Source organism: Desmodus rotundus, chromosome 3, assembly GCF_022682495.2.
Source record: "Desmodus rotundus isolate HL8 chromosome 3, HLdesRot8A.1, whole genome shotgun sequence".
NCBI lineage: Eukaryota > Metazoa > Chordata > Mammalia > Chiroptera > Phyllostomidae > Desmodus > Desmodus rotundus.
Genome location: NC_071389.1, coordinates 110,761,502 through 110,778,742, shown reverse-complemented (window position 1 = coordinate 110,778,742; position 17,241 = coordinate 110,761,502). Strand labels below are relative to the sequence as shown.

General features: G+C 45.6%; 1 protein-coding gene across 5 annotated transcripts in view; it reads right to left on the bottom strand.

Annotated features, from left to right (window-relative positions):
- IQSEC3 (IQ motif and Sec7 domain ArfGEF 3) overlaps nt 1-17,241 on the bottom strand; it is a 109,116-nt gene that overhangs the window by 83,147 nt on the left and 8,728 nt on the right. The gene's annotated exons all lie outside the window — the stretch shown is intronic.

The following is a 17,241-nucleotide window of genomic DNA, read 5'->3' as shown; positions in this document are numbered from 1 at the left end:
AAGAACCTCTGCCTGCACTGAAATGTTGAGATGGGCTTTGAGACAAGAGTCCCCCATCTTCTCAAGATACCAGGACTAGAATAAATCACTTTCCTTATTCCACCAGCACCTGTCTCACCAGTTTGGCTTTTGATGCAGCAGGCAGCCAGACCTGCATTTGGTCACACTTCTACAGCTAGCCTTTCAGGAAGAGCTGTCTGTTTTCAGGGACTTCCTTTCATCTTGATTTCCTGCCAACTTGCTGGAATACAGTTCTGCCTCTACAGCCCTAATAGAACTCTCACCAGAGATGTTCCCAAGGATCTGGTTGCCTACTCCAGTGGACTTTCTCAGTTCCTAATTCACTTTTCAGTAGTACTAATTGGCCAAATCCCCCTTCTTGTAACACCCTCCTCCCTTGATTTCCAGGGAAGTGGTCTGCCTGTTCTTCCTACTACTACCTTGTTTTCATGGCAATAGGAGAAAACCAGCCACCATGCTGGGAGGAGCCCAAACAAGTCCACAGAGAGGTCCATGTGGGAAGGAACAACTACCACCAATCTGCCATCCATTTGATGACCATCCTGAAAATGAATCTTCTAGCCTTGGTCAAGCTTCTCCAACTGATGTCATGTGGGCGGAAAAAAGCTGTCGCTAACAAGCAGATTTCTAAGCTGAACAAACACTTACTGATGTGTTAGTTCAAGGGTGGTTAGAAGACATTACATTTGGGGTGGTTTGTTATATATCTCATAGTGGATTATGGTTGTTGGCCCCTCTGTCTCTCCAATTATACTATAAGCTACTTCAGGGAGAGATATCTCTGTATCAGATACCGATTGAATTAATATAGTACTCCCATACATATTAGCCCTGTGGGGTGGGTACTAATGTTGCCATTCCTTTCTTCCCCCCATCTTTAAAAAATATTTCATTGTTACTCTGTTACTGTTGTCCCAATTTCCCCCCACTCCATACCCTCCTCTGCCCAGCCCACTCCCCACTTCCACAGTCATTGCCCACTCTGTTGTCCATGTCCATGGATCATTCATGAATGTTCCTTGACTACTCCCTTCCCCTGCTTCCTACCCTCATCCCCCTCTTCTCTCCCCTCTGGTCACTGTCGGACTGTTCCTTGTTTCCATGTCTCTGGTTCTATTTTGCTCATTAGTTTATTTTGTTCATCAGATTCTTCTTATAGGTGAAATCATATGGTATTTGCTTTCACTAACTGGCTTCTGAGGCTGAGAGAAAAGAAGTGGTTCAAATCAAACAGCAAACAGTGGACCCCACCCCCTTTTCCCGTTTCCTTAAGAGGGCATGAAAGCACCCTTTCCCCAACAGAAAGGTTCATCTCTTCTCCTTTCTCAGTCTCTCCCCACAGAACTCAGAAGACAATGAATACTCCATAACTGCTTGCCTGTCCACTTATTTACTGAGTCCTTACTGCCTGCCAGGACTTGACATACAGTAACTATAAAACAATAGACTGAGGAGGTAGATATCATCATCACGATTTTACAGATGAGTAGAGAAATTTAGTAACAAGGTCAAAGTCACACTGCTAGGAACAGGCTGAGGTGGGACTTGAATCCAGTCCTGATCACAGCCCCCTACACTATTCTGCTGCCACAGAAGAGGCTGTGCTGTACAGTGGGACAAACAGGAGGCCTGGGTTCAAATTCTAGAGACATCTAGCTGTGTGGTTTGGGGCTAGTCACTTGAGCTCTCTGAGTCTATTCCCTGATCTGTGAAGTCTACTACGTCATTGGGTTGCTTTGAGTGTCCTGAGAGGTAACCAGCATGAAAGCTCTGTGGATAGCGCAGAGCACAGATAGCATGGGATTGCTAGTTGTTACTGCAATGGCCCATCTCATGGACCACCATATGCTCTTCTGAAAGCATGATTTAATTCCAGGGAGGCAGCAGGCACAAGGGAATGACTTTGGCTTAGAATCAGTCTGATTTGAATACACATAGCACCTTTGCCATTTATAGTTCTGTAACTTTGGGAAAGTCTCTGAACTACTCTGAGCACTTCACTTGCCTCTCAAATAGGCGTAATGACTGTAGAACCTCATTTGATAGTTAAGAATTAAATGAGAAAATGTACCTTAGGAATTCAGCCCACAGTAGTGTGTACTAAAAGATAGTCAGTGTATTCTTGAATTAGTTGCTGTATTTCCCCATTAAATGACATGCTCCATGCCTTGAGTGTCTCTCTATCCCTATGAATAGGCTCGGGCCTGCCACTGATTACCTGTTCAACATTTGCTAAACTGAGGGCAGTGTCTGCCTGGTCAGCTGCGTTTCTTTCTTTTCTTTTCTTTTTTAACCACATTTCTTATCGTTGTTCAAATACAGTTGTCTCCATTGCTACCCACCACTCTCCCCGATCCCAGTCATCCCCACTTTCCACCCTTGATCCTACACCCACTTTGGCTTTGTCCATGCGTCCTTTATACATATATATTCCTGAAAACCCTTTCCCCTTTTTCCTCCATTAACCCTCCCACCGCCCCTCTGGTTACTGTCAGTTTGTTCTTAATTTCAATGTCTCCGGTTATATTTTGCTTGCTTGTTTGTTTTGTTGGTTAGGTTCCACTTATAGGTGAGATCATATGGTATTTGTTTTTCACCACCTGGCTTATTTCACTTAGCATAATGCTCTCCAGTTCCATCCATGCTGTCACTGAGGATAGGAGCTCCTTCTTTCTTTCTTCACTTATGCAATACAGTGTTATCAACTATGGTCATTGTGTTTTCCATTAGGTTATCAGACCTTTCATTTAATAGCTGAAGATCTGCACCCTTTTACCGAACTCTCCCTATTCTGCCACCCCTCAGATCCTGGCAACCAATTTTCTCTTTGTTTCTAAGTTTGACTTTTTTTAAAAAATTCCACATATAAGTGATGCCATGTAGTATTTGTCCTTCTCTGGCTTATTTCACGTAGCATAATGTCTTCCAGGTCCATCCATGATGGCACAAATGGCAGGATTTCTTTCTTTCTTGTGGTTACATAATATTCCATTGTGTGTGTGTATGTGTATCTCAATTTTTCTTTATCCATTCATCCATTGATGGACACTTAAGTTGTTTCCATGTCTTGGTTATTGTGAATAATGCTTTAATAAACATGTGAATGCAGTTATCTCTTCCAGGTCCTGTTTTCCTGTACATATATGTAGCCAGAAATGGTATTGCTGGATCATGTAGTATTTCTATTTTTCAATTTTTTTGAGGAATCTCCATTCTGTTTTCCACAGTGGCTGTACCAATTTACAGTCCCAATAACACTTGTTATCTCTTGTATTTTTGATGATAGCCATTCTAACAGGTGTGAGGTGATATCTCATTCTATTTTGACTTGTGTTTCTCTATGATTGGCATTGTCAAGCACCTTTTTGTGTGCCTGTTGGGCAATTGTATGTCTTCTTTAGAAAAAACATCTATTCAGATTCTTTGTCCATTTTTATATTTTTTGTATTTTTAAATATATTTTATTGATTATGCTATTATAGTTGTCCCACTATTTTCTCCCCTTTATTTCCCTCTGCCCTGCACCCCTCCTCCCGCCAGCATTTCTCCCACCAGCAGTTTATGTCTATGTGTCATACATATAAATTCTTTGGCTTCTCCATTTCCCACACTATTCTTAACACCCCCCCCATCTATTTTGTACCTACCATTTATGCTTCTTATTCTCTATACCTTTCTACACCATTCTACCTCACCCCACCTCCCCAATGATAACACTCCACGTGATCTCCATTTCTGTAATTCTGTTCCTGTCCTACTTGTTTGCTTTGTTTGTTTTTCATGTTCAGTTATCAATAATTGTGAGTTTCTTGTCATTTTACTGTTCTTATATTTGATCATCTTCTTTCTCTTAGATCAGTCTTTTTAACATTTCATATAATAAGGGCTTGGTGATGATGAACTCCTTTAACTTGACCTTGTCTGGGAAACATTTGATCCGCCCTTTCATTCTAAATGCTAGCTTTGCTGGATAGAGTCATCTTGGATGTAGGTCCTTGCCTTTCAGGACTTGGAATACTTCTTTCCAGCCCCTTCTTGCCTGCAAGGTGTCTTTTGAGAAATCAGCTGATAGTCTAATAGGAACTCTTTGTAGGCAGGTAACTGTCTCCTTTTCTCTTGCTGCTTTTAAGATTCTCTCCTTATCTTTCATCTTGGGTCATGTAATTATGATGTGCCTTGGTGTATGCTTCCTTGGGTCCAACTTTTTTGGGGTTCCCTGAGCTTCCTGGACTTCATGGAAGTCTATTTCCTTGCCACATTGGGGAAGTTCTCCTGAATTATTTTTTCAAATAAGTTTTCCATTTCTTGCTCTTTCTCTTCTCCTTCTGGCACCCCTATGATTCGGATGTTGGAACACTTAAATTTGTCCTGGAAGTCCTAAGCCTCTCTTCATTTTTTTTAATTCTTATTTCTTCATTCTGTTCTGGTTGAATGTTTATTTCTTCCTTCTGGTCTGAATTGTTGATTTAAGTCCTGGTTTCCTTCCCTTCACTGTTGGTCCCCTTTACATTTTTTTCCTTTATTTCCCTTTGCATAGCCTTCACTTCTTCCTCTATTTTGGGACCATACTCAACCAAATTCTGTGAGCATCCTGATTACCAGGGTTTTGAACTTTGCATCTGATAGGTTGTCTGTCTCTTAATCGCTTAGTTGTATTTTTGGAGCTTTGGTATGTTCTTTCATTTGGGCTCTATTTCTTTGTCTCAGCACAGCTGTTACACAGTAAGGAGTGGAGCCTTAGTTATTCTCCAGGGCAGGGCAACTCACATCACTGTGCTGTGGCGCTGTACAAGGGGGAGGGGTCAGAGAGGGAACAGTGCCACTTATTCAGCTCTGTGTCAGCTTTCAGTCATTTCCCCCGCTACCCACAAGCAAATTGGGCCCTTCTGGTGCTGATTCCCAGGTGTGCGGATTTCTGTATGTTCTAGGACCCTGTAGGTCTCTCCAACAAACCTACCTATGAGGCTGGGAATTTCTCCTGCTGCCACAACCCCCCTAGGTTTTCGCAGTCAGAGGTTTTTGGGGCTTTATTTCTCCATGAGGGAACCCTGGGTTGTGTGGTCTATCTTGCTCCCCAGTTGTTCCTCCTGGTTTATCTGCAAGCAAATGTGGGACCGCCTGGTCCACCAGCCACTGCCTCACATGATCTGCTAGCGACCACCTTGCCACAAGTCCTCTCTACCTCGCTGCCCAGCTCCGCCCCTTCTACTGGTCTGGATGAATGTTTCTTCTTTAACTCCTTGGTTGTCAGACTTCCATATAGTTTGATTTTCTGGTAGTTCTTGTTATTTTTTATTTTTAAATTTGTTGTTGACCTTCTTTTGGTTGTGTGAGGAGGCAAAGTGTATATACCTACACCTCCATCTTGCCAGAAGTTCCCCCCTTGCCCATTTTTAAAACAGATTGTTTGTTTCTTGATAATGAGTTGTCTGAGTTCTTTATATATTTTGGATATTAACTCCTTATCAGATATATGATTTGGGAATATCTTCTCCCATTCCATTAGTTGCCTTTTCATTTTGTTGATGGTTTCCTTTGCAGCACAGGAGCTTTTTAGTTTGATGTAGTCCCACTTGTTAATTTTTGCTTTTGTTGCCTAGTGCATTCCTTATCACATTTGCCACAGTGGTGGACACACAGTGCTGCTGTCTCTTTTGTTATTATCACTTCACAGTTTATACAGCATTTTCTCATAGATCTTTTAATCTTTGTACCGCCTTGTGAGTTACACCTAGGTAATCCCCTTTGCAGTTGAGGGACAAGGCTGTGACCCAGTTTTCTTGTGGTCACACCACTGGTAAGGGGTAGAACCAGTATTGCACTCAGGTCCTATGGTCCTAGGAGCACTCCACCATGAAGCAGCGAGGGAGGAACCTATATTCAAAGGATGAATTTCATCAGGGCCCTTTGTCAAACCAGAGGAAGTAGCATGGTTCTGCAGAAAGCCAGCAGGCTCTAGGTTTGGCTACTGGAGTGGCTAGGAATCTTAGATAGATTATCTGACCTTCTTCAGTCTCAGTTTCCTCAGCTGTAAAGGTGAAGTCATAAAAGAAATAACCTCATAGGGTTTTTGTGAAGGTCAAACAAGATAACCTAATATCACACTTGGTATGCAATGCTTAGCATGTGGCGGGGCAACATAGAGAATCTGTACCATGTAGTGGTATGGGGTACAGGAAATCTAGTGTCGAAGCCCAGTTTTGCCACCTTCTGGTTAATAGCTTGGCCTGCTTGAGCTTCAGTTTCCTTACCTGTAAAATAGGGCACTAATAGCATTTACATCCAAGTGTGATCATAAGGGTTAAGTGAGTGAATATATCCAAAGTGTTAAGAACTGTGCCAGGCTCAGTTAGTATGCTCCTGCTGCTCCTAGACCCGGAGTGCCTCACCCTCAGTTGTGGGGATGGCACAGCTTCTATCTATAGCCAAATTTTATGATTAGGAAACAGACTAAAGTGGATGGAAGTCTCAGATGGAGATCCCAGCCTGCCCTAATCTTCAAATCTCCAAATTCTGCCCACCTTTCAGAGCCAAGCACCAAGGACATTCCCCCTCCAAAGTTTTTCCTAGCTCATGCTTGTGCCTCCCCGTCCCCTCCACTGCCCCTGCCCAGGCTGGAAGCACTCACGTCTGGACTCCCACAGCAGCCTCCCTAGTAGGCTCCAATGTCAATTTTTTCCACACTGTATTGCCAATGTTTATATACATGTTGCATCCCCCTATACTAGAGTCAGCTTTCCAGGACAGAGCCATGACTGTGACCAATTCATGCCTACAACCAGTACCGGCTCATAGAGACTCAATGCATGAATAAGTCTCTATTACTGAGGACGCTACAGAGAAATAGGAATTAAACATGCACGTACATGAAATGGGAGCATGCATGGAAAAAGCTCAAGCATGTACCATAGAGACATCATCATCACAAGTGCAAGGCAGTGTGCAATCCGTTTCCATACATTCCCTCATTTCACAGATGAGGAGACTCAGAGAGACTAAGACACTTGCTTAATATCACACAGCTTTGGCATCAACCTGGCAGTCTTGGGGAACCTTAAGTCAGACCAGGAAACTCTGTCTGTAAATTGAGTGTGCCAGGAGGCCCCAAGATTCTCTTCTTCTACGCTCACCACTCCAGGCAAGCCCTAGAACTGACAGGCTTCTTCTCAGGCCCCAAGATGCACACTGCCCTCTCTCCTTCCTGCCCAGTAGGGTGGTACTGCCAGAAACCCCAAAGCCATTCAGTTGCCTACCTCAAAGCCAATTTGAAGTCCAACACCTTTGTAGGGAGTCAGGCAGGGTGGCTCAGTGTGAATGTTAAAGCTGGGAGCTTGGCTGGACCTTGCCAGCTTCCCTCACAAGAGAGAATAAAGATATCTCTATATTACCTGGCAGACGGGTACCTGGTTGCCAGGCAAAGCCAGCTTGAGAGGACACATCAAGGCCATCTGGCCCATACCGACCTCAGAGGTTGCTTTGCACCTCTGCCAACCCCATGACACCAGAGCAGCCTGACCACATGACATTAACTCACCCACTCTTAATCAACTGTGGGCATGCATTGTTTTTCTAGGAATAGTGAAGATAAGTCACGATCAATACTGATGACTACATTTGTGCAGTAGTTCTGATTTATGGAAAATGGTAGTAGTAATAATATTATAATTATAATAATTAGTGTTAATATTAATGCCACCTGACTGATGAGGAAACTGAGGCCAAGCAAGGTTTGGTGACCTCCTGAGAACCCACAGCTGAGACTCTAACCCCCCGCCATTCCAATGCTATGCGCTGCCCCGGCACTCACTCCCACTATACCACTCACCCCCACAGCAGGCATCTGCAGAGGAGGAGACCACTGGGCCATGAATGGAAGAGCCTTGATCTTGTCCTCCATAGCACTGGCAGACTCTTGGGGACTTAGACAAAAACACAAAACCTCATTCAGCTAACCCCCAATCCTACAGTTCCAACGGACCTCCTAGCCAGCTGTTCATGTGTACCCATCCAACTCACATACCTACAGAAACTTCTGTTGCTTTTGATAAACCAGTTACATGCTAACATGTAACATGCTTTCATACACCTGCTTGGGTGTGTGAAGATTCTTACACATAAACACACACATGCCTCTTGGTGCACATACACACCTTAACACACACACCTTACTTCATGAACACATCCAGGGCTCTCATAAAAATGTACATCGGTCCTGAATATATGGTGGTCCCTTGGTGTCTGTAGGGGATTGGTCCCAGGATCCCCTACAAATACCAAGATCTACAGATGCTCATCTCATATATATGTAGTGTTTGCATATAACCTGCACACAGCCTCTGGTAAACTTTAAATCATCTCTAAATTACTCATAATTCCTAATACATTGTAAGTGCTATGTAAATAGTTGTTATGCTGTATTGTTTAGGAAATAATGGCAAGAATAAAAAGTCTGTTCACGCTCAGTATAGACAAAACCATGCAGGCCTACTACATAATACATGTCAGCAACAACATAACTTTTTTTTCTTGCAAATACTTTTGATCCATGGTTAGTTGAATCCCCGGATGCAGAATCTTCAAATATGGAGGGCCGACTGCTGTCCCAGTCTCATGCTCAATGTACACTCCCCAAGCCTATGCACACATGATTCTGCATACATCTGTACATGCATGCACACATACTCTTAAATGCATAGATACACAAATACATATTTCCACATACAACCCTGCATGTGCAGGTGTGTATACACACATTCTCACACATGCAGGACTGAGACAAGAATGTTCTATCCCCTATGGGAGCCCTCCAGAGCGTGTGGGCCATGGAAGGATGTCATGTCCCATAAGCACCTGTAATTCATCCACTTTCTGGCTACACGTGGATGGCGTTCTTCCAGTCCTCTAGTCCAGCCTTGCATGGCAGGACAGAGATGAGTGGACCAAGTGCCAAGTTCAGAGCTGCAGCAACATGAACAGCCATCACATGGGCATGCTGCCCCCAGACTTTTTGACCCTAAACACTGAGCCATGTTCTGGATCAGGCCTTCACTGGGGCAGGCACTTCCCATACCACAGGGCACCCCCCACAACTAGAGTGGGGATAGCTATGTCCGTGCTTAAGAGGCTAAGCTTGCATATGAATCTTGAAGATGCCACTTTAGCTGTGTGATCTTGGGTTGGTCACCTTAACCTCTTTGAGTCTCAGTTAGCCCATCTGTGAAATAGGGATAATACCTTTCTATTAGGATTGTGCGGATTAAATGAGACAATAAATGTACATAAATGCCCAGAACATAGTAGAAATTAGTACATGGATATTAAAAGATTGAATACATAAGTAAATATCAAACGATTGTGAATTGAACTCCAGGGCTATCTATGCAGAACTGCTGTCCCTCTTTAGTCCTTTGAATCTGTTTTCTGTAGTTGTGGGTCACATCACTCCCCTGCTCAAAGTCCGCACACCCATCTTACAGAACAACCGTCTCTTACCAGCTATTACCCCATTTACTTACTCCTCCTTGTAGTAAAACTCATCAAACAGTTTTCTATACTTATGTTCTACAATTCCTCTCATTCTGTCATCTTTTAAACTTATTAGGGAAATTTCAAACATTTTTTTGCCAGTTTTCTATCCCCAACAATTTTTTTTGGAAAAATTTAAAAAGATTTTATTTATTTTAGACAGAGAGGGAGGGAGAGAGAAAGAGAAGGAGAGAAACATCAATGTGTGGTTGCTTCTCACACAAACCCTACTGGGGACCTAGCCTTGCTGGAAACCCAGGCATGTGCCCTGACTACGAATCAAACCGGCAACCCTTTGGTTTGCAGGCCAGCACTCAATCCACTGAGCCATACCAGCCAGGGCTAGCCCCAACATTTTTGCTGCAGTACTTTAAATTAGGCATCCCCAACCTCCCTCTTTCTGGTCAGAAAACACTGCTTGCATCATCACCTGAGCTCCACCTCCTGTTTCACCAACCCCACCCCAACCCTGGTCCATAGAAAAATTGTCTTTCATGAAACCTATCCCTGGTGCCAAAGAGGTTGGAGACCACTTCTTTAAAGCATATCCCAGAAATAATATCATTTCACCCAGAATGTATCTCTAACAGGAAAGAATTTTTAAAAGATATTACGGTTATCATTATTACACCTAACTAAATTAACACAATTCTCTAATATCAGCTAATATGTCATCTGTGTTTAAATTTCCCTGATTGCCTTAAAAATGTTTTTTTACAGTTGCTTCATCTGAATGAGGATCTAATCAAGGTCCACACGTTACATTTGGTTGACTTGTTTCTTAAGTCTCTTTTCCCTTCTGTCTTAAACCCACACTAACCAACCTTCCACCCCCATAACTACACTTTCCTGGGTTACCAACTCCCTTGGTGTTGCTAAAGCCAGTGGACAGTTCTCATTCCTCACCCTTCTCCAGGGTTTGATTCCATGTTCCTGCCTTCCTTGCTGAAACACCTCTTTGCTAGAACACAGAGTGGTCTTCCAGCTTTCCCCCTCCCTCTCAGCTTCTGTCCCCACCTCTTGACATTGGAGTGCTCCAAGGTTCCATCTCTGTTCCTCTTCAGTCTTCTTTACTCACTCCTAGAAGGTGTCATCCAGTCTCAAGGCTTTAAAAGCCATCCCAAATTTATATCTGCAGTGTCTTCCAAAAGCCTACTTATCGTCTCCACTTGAATATCTAATAGGCATCTCCACCTTAACATGTCTAAGTCTCCACCCCTCATCTTTCCTCCCACAGACTTCCCCAACTCATTCTCCCAATAACTTTGACCCAAACTCTCCGACTCACCCTCTACTTGTCTTTCTCTCACACCCCACATTAATCCCTTGGGAAGCACTGTTGCTTCCATCTCTTACTGGGACTTTGCAACAGTCTCCTATCTGATCTCTCTGCTTCTGGCTTTCTTCTACCTTCAGTCTATTCTCAACCCAGACTCAACCAAGCAGCTAAAGTTCCCTGTAAGCATTCTCTGCTCAAAACTATCCAACTGTTACTGGATTTTCTTAAGGAAAAGCCGAACTCTTCACAACAAACTCCAAGGCCTTAAGAGTATTTCTCAACAAAAAAACCCTGTTATTTTGGGCAGGAAAACTCTTCCTTGTGGTGCTGTCCTGTGCACTTTTGGACTCTCTGACAGCCCTTGTTCCCTCGATGCCAGCAGAGAAACACTTTCCCCTCACGTGACAGGTGTGGTTTCGCTGTAGCACCTTTCCTACAAGCATTTTCACTGCAAACATTTTCACCCCATAATTAATTGGCAGTAAGGCAGTTTTGCTGTAAAAAAAAAGATAAAATCATAACAAAAGAGGGACATTAAAATGAGTAACAAAATGAAAATATTTTATTGTGAAATACAAAATTTTGAATACATTTAAAATGTGTAGATTCATGGTAATATAAAACTGATTTTATATCGTGTATTGTACCTAAGCACTTATCTTCATTCTATGGGAAGTGTGGGTTCAACTCAGTGCCTTCTCTCTCCTCCTAGTGAGGTTTCAAAATAAGAAACCAATTAGCTCTTGGCGTAAAAATCCTCCTGTGGAAGAAAGGCTATTTTAAAACACTGCTATGTGACTATTTTCACCACCACTTCCTCAATGGAGAAGTGAAACCAACCTGACCAACCCCCAGTCCTTCTCAACAAGAACCAAAGAACTGTCAACCAGTTATTTTATCCTTTTTTACAGCAAAATTGCCATACGGCCAATTAGTTATGAGGTGAAAATGTTCGCAGCAAAAATGCTTATAGAGAAGAAATCTGTGGCAAAGATGCTGTCATGAAAGTACCTAGAATCTCCCCCTTAACCCTGCCAGCCATGTAACAACCAAAATGTCTCCACACATTCCCAGCTGAGAATCTCTTACAACACTTGCTGTGCCCCTGCCTTCTCCTGCCCTTCCTCCACCCCATGGATGGCTCCGATTTGGCCTCAGACTCCTCTCCCTGCACTCCCTCTGCTATCTTACTGGGCCAAACAGTCAGGCTCCTGCACCAGGCCTTCGTGCTGGCTATTGCCCCTTGTAGAGAACACCCTTCTCCATGTCTTTGCTCAGGTATTATCTTCTCAGTGAGGCCTGCCCAGGGCACCCTGTTTGAAATGACAAATCCCTTTAGTCCCAGGCCCCCTTCTCTATTTTTCTCCAGAGCACTTATCCCATCAGATGTACTTACTATATGTGTTCATTATTATTCTTGTTTATTTTTTGTCTGTAAACTTCATGAAGAGATTTGTGGGCTTTGGGTTCACTGTTGTACCCAGTGCCTGGACCAGTAATAGGTACACAGTAAACAAGCAATAAACATTTGTTACGTGAAAGAAAAGATGCAGATGCGATGAACACAAACTTACGTGGAGAAGAAAACAAGCACTTTTAAGTCACAGGAAAAAAGAATTAGTTTCATTCTTGTTAAGGACTGGAGTATGCTCAGTCTAGGGTGTTGAGTAGGGGGAGAGGCTATAAGAACCTCAATTTATTCCTCATATCAGTTCAGCAAGACTTCCTGAAAGAGATGGGGTTTCAGCTCCTTTGGAACCAGATTATAACACCCTGGCAGGTTCCCTGACCCCAGGGAACAAAGGGGAGCCAAGCTAGAAGAGTGTTGAAAAATTATCAGGCTGCGAATAATACTCCATAAATCTTATTTCTAATGTAATTTACCAATATCTATAGGAGACTAAAGCAGCTGCAGGGCCAAGTTCAAATGGAACCCCTCAATAATGTCTGCCCACTCCCACCCCTGCACCTTTAGAAAAGGCCACCCCAACTGATCTCACAGAGGCAGGCTATCCAGATTTTGCCTTCCAAACTCTCAGCAGGCAAGAAGAAAGAACCCAGATGCACAGCCATTCAATGAAATACTTTGCAGCTATTAAGGGGTGGAGGGATGGGGAGAAAAGGCATACAACTGTAATTGAATAATGATAAAAATTAAAAAACAAAGAAACCCCAATGAGTCAGTTCTTCTTCTACCTAAGATGGAAGGATCACCAAGACAAATTATTAGGGGGGAAAGCAAGGTGCAAAACAGTGTATAATATACTACTGTTTGGGTAAAGGGACACACACGTGTGTGAGCGTACACACGTGCATGTGTGCGCACACACACACGAACGTACACAGAATTCCCTGAAAGGATACATGACAAATTGCTAACAGTGGCTGCTAGTGGAGTGGCAGTGGGAGTGAGTAGGTTGGAAATAGGTGGGGAGACACTTTTCTTTGTAAACTCTTGCATCTTTAAAATATTGTACTGTATCAATATATTACCTACTTGAAAAGAATGAATTACATTTTTCAAGGAACACAACAAGATTGACAAATTAAAAACCAATAGGCCCATGTGAACAGTTCAGGGTTTTTGGTATTAAAACACAAGCCACCTGCATAACGATAGGTGGTCTGAAGTCAGCAGAGTCCTTCTAGTAGAAAGAGCCCAGAGGCTTTAGCTGACCTCTCCCTTCTGTGGCCCAGGGCTGAGCAACTCGTGGGTTCCTAGGTGCCATCCAGAGCCAGGCTGGGTCAGAACTTGCTTGGTTGATGCAGGGGGTTAAGGGGTGGTCTAGCTATATCCCCTGGACCAAAGGGCTCCCTCCCGGCTCAGGTTCTTGGAGAGCAGTGAGGAGATTAGGCATAGCAACCCACAAAGCCAAGTGCAGCAGGAAGAGGTAGGCTTAGGTGTGCTCTCCTGAAAGAAAAGGCGACTGGGGATGGGGAGATAGTGGACAGGGAGGCCAGAGGAAGGAGGTATGACTTCAAATGTTTGAAGGGCTGCCAAAGAGGAAAGAGGAGCCCTGTTCTGAGCCCTCTGGAAGACACAGAAAGGTGAGGAAGTGTGCTCTACCTTCAAAAGCACTTTCTGGCCCAGTTCCTGCCAGAAGGGTCCCAAAATAACAGCAACAACTCTGAGTCCTCTCCATGTGCTAGTCACTTGGCTTACGTGGTGATTTATTATCTTGATTTTCACAGCAATCCTACCAGGTTAGTGATATCCCCACTTTACAGAGAAGAAAACCAAAGTTGTCACTGCTCAAGATCACGCAGTAAGGATTCCAACCCAGTGCCACCCTCTGTGTGTGTGTGTTGCTGAGACGAAACACTCAAAGTCCTTTTTCATGTTCAATAACACAGCTTCGCAGGCTGAGGACAGGACTGGTCAAAGGCAAACAGAGGGAGAGGAGGGACCGTCATGCTTACGGATGGAATTAGGGTAAGATCTGTTAGCTGAAATGCTTCATCATAGGTTGGCCCAGAATTCTAAGATTATGTGATCCAGTAAATTCAAATATAAATATGGGGAGGCTAAGATAGAGCTGGGCTTCTCCTGCCTAGGTGTCTTGGGAACAAGGAAGGTAGAAGCTGAGTAGAGAAGCTTGACCTCCGTGACACCATCCTGATCCCTGATCCTCTTAACGGTCCTCACCGCCCGCCTTCTTCTTCAAAGGGAATCCACGCACAGCAGCCCGGGCTGAGACCTACGGAGGCCGGGAAAAGGAGCGCACATCAGCTCCAAGGGCCGGCACCCCTGGGGGAGCAGCCTGGGCAGAGGGTGAACGGGTAGTGGTCTGGAGCCCAGGATACCGTCAGGCTCCCGGGCTACGGCGTCAGCAACTGCAGGGCCGAGCGGTGACGCACCACGGAAGCCCCCTTCCCTCCCCTATTCCTAGGCAAGGTCCGGAAGCATCGGAGGCGCTGGGGATGCTCCCAGACGCTGTGGGCGGGCGGGCGGCGACCGCTCCAGGCTGAGCCAGCGAGGGCGCTGTGGCGGGGAAAGACCAAGGGAAACAGCCACACTAGGGAGACGGGCCCGGTGATGGAGGTGGGGAACACGGGGGAGCGTGGGGTCCCGGAAGCCCAGAGGGGGCGCCGAGACCCGCCAGCGCCTGAGCGCCCAGATGTGGCGCGGGGCAGGAACAGCGCCCCGGCTGCGCTTCCTGAGCGTGTGACTCAGCATCGCCTCACTCGGTGGGGGTGTGGGGGCGCGCGCGAGCCCGTGGGGTGCGGCTGGCGTACTTGGCTTCCCCGTGCTGGGGGCCCGCCCCGCGGGGATGCGCAGCGGGGTGCGTGGGCCAGGAGATTCCATTCTGCCTGTCAGCAGCTCTCCGGCCCGCCCACACAGCCTCAAGCACGACTGCGGGTTCCCTCCCCAAAGAGAAGCCCCCGGGAACGCGGCCGGAGGAGGACAGGCTTTCCCCAGGCTTTCGGAGCGAGTTTGGGAGCAGGAGGCAAGAGAGGAGACACGAGGTGGGGACTGGGCTGGTTCCTGAGCTCTGCCTTCCAGCTGCTTTCGTATTTTCAGCATTAATGGCTGGAAGGACCCCAGTGGAAATTCCTGGGGTATTTAGAGCTGGAGGCTCCTGCAGAATTCACGTCATCCTTCCCGGACCTGCAGGGCCGACCTACGTGGGGCCCATCCGTGTCTGTCTCCTTTTGTTTTCTTTTCTTGGAAGGGAGAGTGAATACAGTCACAATCGGTCTCCCATCCTGAGCTCCCTTCCTAAGGCTCTTATCATTTGGAAATCACTTTTTACATTTTAGCTAGGTCTTTCGTGCTGTAGCAACCTCTTAACTTTGTGAGCTGAGGGGAGAGAGGGGCACAAAATCATTGTTCCCCATCGGCCTATGGAAAGGGAACGCTTTGCTCCAAACTTACACTTGGGGGTCTGTGAGGGTGGGCACAGAACGCAGGAGTCCTGACTTCTTGGTGGAAACCAGCTGCTTGGAACTAAAATATCCCCATTATCTGTCTGTGGAATTACCTTTGGCCTTCCCTGATGGGCTCTTATGACTTAAGTAGCTCCAAGAATGTCAAAGATGCAAATGAGTCAGTTTGGAAGCATTTTGGGCATCTGTTTATAAAAACCAGGCTGTGCACTGGACTCACTGAAACTAGACACAGGGAAGAGATTCCCAACTGCTTTGCAGAGTTTTTGTTGCTGTTTTAAAATAATCATTGTGCTGAGTTGATATGTGGAATGAAAATTATGGTCAATTCAAATCATTGTCAAGAAATTATGGAATTACTTTGCCTCTCTGCCTGGGATGTGGGGTGCATTCCTCCTTGGAAGCAGGGAGACAGCTGGTTTGACCTGAGGTATCCAGAGCCATGAGAGGCCATGTGGCACAAGGCTGTGGACACAGCTAGGCCAAGTCATGTGCAGGGAAACACTACACTGCACTTTTTCCTGTATCTGGTACATCTCCCTGCTGCCTGGTACCTGAGCTTCCAAACATAACATCTCAATAGAGTGGCCCCAGATGGCCCACCCCTGCACCCACTCACCCTGCAGTCAGCCTTCTCCCAGGAGCTCACAGCCTCCAGGGACCTGGTCTCCTTCTTGCTTGAAACAGAGTGAAGGATAGAAAACCTAGAGCCAAACACTGTAGATTCACCCCACTTTATAGAGGGAAAGAGCCAGGAGGAACTGGCCAGCCAAAAAGGGAGATGAAACAAGCCATGCAGAGTAAGAAGGAACCCTGAGTCCTGGCAGGGTGACAAACCAGGTTGTCGTGTGGAGGCAGGAAGAAGGCCTATGCTGAGCTTCACTGTGAGAGCCATGCATCTTCTGTGGGTGACATCCATCTCCCCCCGCCCGAGTCAGCAGCACACTCACCCATAAGCAGTCTGACACACACATCCAAACCATACACACATTCACTCACCCTCCCATCAGTGTCCTAACATTTTCCTGGACAGAGCTGACACTGCCTGATTGAGAAATAGGAAGAAAAGTCCTAGAGCCTGGCTGTTGGTTTCTGTCACATCCCCAGGCCAGAGGGTGACCCCAGAATCCAGTTCTCTCTCCTCCATCCCTTTCTACCTGGAAACATGGCCACAATTTAGGCTTCCTTTCCCTCCCATTCCCATAGACCCATTGCCCATTTCTAGTTCAACCTGCTGACAAGGCTGTGTGTGTGTGTATGAGTGACATGAAGCACTCAAAAGTGCTTTTTCATGCTTAATAATGCAGCCTCACAGGCTGAGGACTGAGCTGGTCAGAGGCAAACACAGAGGGAGAGGGGGTCTCGTCATGCTTATGGATGGAATTTGGGTAGGGTCTGTTAGCTGGGAGGAGCACTTATGTCCCCCTCACTCCCCAACTAGCCTGAACAGCTGAGCCTCAAGTCCAGCTCTTCCCACATGCTCAGCTGCAGAAACTGCTGTTGGGCCTAAGCACACCCCACTTGCCCAG